This window comes from Octodon degus, unplaced genomic scaffold (assembly GCF_000260255.1).
Source record: "Octodon degus isolate 3935 unplaced genomic scaffold, OctDeg1.0 scaffold00153, whole genome shotgun sequence".
NCBI lineage: Eukaryota > Metazoa > Chordata > Mammalia > Rodentia > Octodontidae > Octodon > Octodon degus.
In genome coordinates this window covers 2,729,094-2,731,513 of record NW_004524729.1, presented here as the reverse complement: position 1 = coordinate 2,731,513, position 2,420 = coordinate 2,729,094, and positions in this window count along the sequence as shown.

Below are 2,420 nucleotides of genomic sequence, written 5' to 3'. Positions count from 1 at the left end.
AGGACGGGGGCGGGGCGGGGCCTCGGGCGGGCGGCCGCGCCGTGGGCGGGGCTTCGGTGGCGTGGGTGGAGCCCTGGGGCCGGACGGGACGCGGGGGACCGGGTTGCTAGGCTTTCGCCTCCCGCCGGGCTGGCCCGGAGCCCCGCCGCCCTCGCTCCCTTTCACTGAGATCCTTCAGCTTGATTTCATTTAATCGGACTTTCATTTAAATTAGATTTGTCTCTTCTGAAAGCATTAACTCGTTCCTTCCTTTCTAATCCTTCCTTTCTAAACCAGATAAAGCAGCCGGTGGAGAAAATGCCAAAACAAGGGAGAAAAAGAGGAACCCTCCTTACGGAGGCCACCCCGGGCCCCTCTGGACTTTTTTTTTGGTAAATACTGCACATAGGTTTTTGCGTAATTGGTAATACACCGTGTACCCTGGTGGATGCCTTTAACGTAATTATTTTCTGCAGAAAACGCGTGTTATTTGCAGAAAAAATTGGAAAACTGAAGAAACTACAAATGACCTGATCATGTGAGATCACCAGTGTTCAAACACTTGGGCACTCTTGCGTCTTTTTGGATGACCTGCGTAATCCCCACGCGTTTGTTTCTCGCCTCCTTTGCCCCTACGCCTCTCCTGCTGGTCATCTTTGCAAGCTGCCTCCTGGCAAGTCTTCATCGGATAAATTCCTAAAGGTGGGATTGCCGTGTCAAAGATGAAACACTGCACTAACGTGGCCTGGACCCACGCCCTTCTTAAACATGTTATTAAATTTTAAAACTAAATTACACCAGGCAGTGCCTGGTAGTGCACATGTATAATCCCCCTCTCTGGGAGGCTGAGGCAGGAAGATACTGAGTTCGGGTCCTAAGCAATTTAAGAGCATATTGAGACCCTGTTTCATAATTTTAAAAAATTGGGGCCAGGGAGATGGCTCAGTAGAATAAGCGCTTGCCTGTCAAGCCCAAGAGCCTGAGTTCAATAACCGGTTCCGCCAAAAAAATAAAATAAAATAAAAAATATTTTAAAAAAATTAAAGAGCTGGGAATATAGGTCAGTGCAAAGACTTTGTGTTCAATTCCCAGCACCTTTAAAAAAATAATAAATGAGTATTTTAACAATGCTTAGGCCTAAGAGTGTTTTATATCAGAACAAATCTCCCAGATCTGTCATATGCAGGTTATGTAAAGAACTACACTCTAACAACAACAAAAATACCCAATTTAATTATGGGCAAAGCACGAATTTCTTCAAAAAAGATATATGAATGACCCATAAGATGAAAATATAGCTGGTATCACTCATCATTAACGAAGTGCAAATCAAATTCCAGGAAGAACATTTTACACCCATACTGTAACCAGGAGTCCTAGAAAACAAGGAAAGAACAAGCGCTGGCTGGCAAGCGTGCAGTACCACTGGAGCCCTCGTGGTGGGAATGGGATGTGGTGCCGTTGCTATGGGAAACCATGTGGTGGCTCATCAAGAGAACAAAACATAACCTAAAAAAGCCAGGGAAGTAGTGGATGATTCCCAGGCAGGGTGCTTCCCAGGCATAGAGAAGAGTTATTATTTGATGGGTCAGAGTTTCCATTTGACAGAATGAAAAAAATGTTGGTAGGTGAAGTGGTGTCCCTACACTGACGTCCCTCACACAACGCTGCTGGGAGGTAGATTTGATCATGGATGTTGTGCCACACACATACACACGCACAAACGCGGGGTGTTGGGGGTGCAAGGCTGGAGGTCCTTCTTAGGTTCTGGTCCCAGGAATGCCCAATTGGAGCACAGCCTGTAATGGCCACTGCAGAGGGAGGGTCACGCTCATGAGAAGCCCTGCTTGGGGCGAGGGGGCCACACCGGCTCTACGATCAGCATTTTCTGGAATAGTTTGCAAACTGGGAAAGAGAAACATGCAGTGAGTCTGATGGGTCTCAGTCTGACCTTGCTCTTTCATTTCTGGGCCACTGCAATACAGTGCACAAGTGTGCACACACACTTAGGCGTATGAGGCGGCATCAAAAAACAGGGTGCACATTTAACTTTTAAGAAGTATTCCAGAAAAAGACATGTTGCCACAAACCTCCCTGCACTTTTTTCTAGCACACTTATCCCGTCATTCTCGCCACTTTCTGCAGCAGTTCTGGAAGTACTCTTTCCTGAGTGTCTTACTTTTGCTGTTGTGGCTTCCGTGATGTCCTGAGTGGATACAAAACATTTCCCATTCATGGTCATTTTGACTTTGGTGAAGGTCACACGGCGCCATGGTGAATGAGGTGCATGAGGACACAGTGTCGTGTGTTGCACACCTGCTTTCTGTTGGGTGGTGCTTGGCAGCAGGAGTCTCACAAGGGCAGGAAAGCGGATTCCAGAACTGCTGCTGAACGTGTCAGGAACGACGAAGTAAGTGTGCGTCAAGTAATGGGGAGGGTTT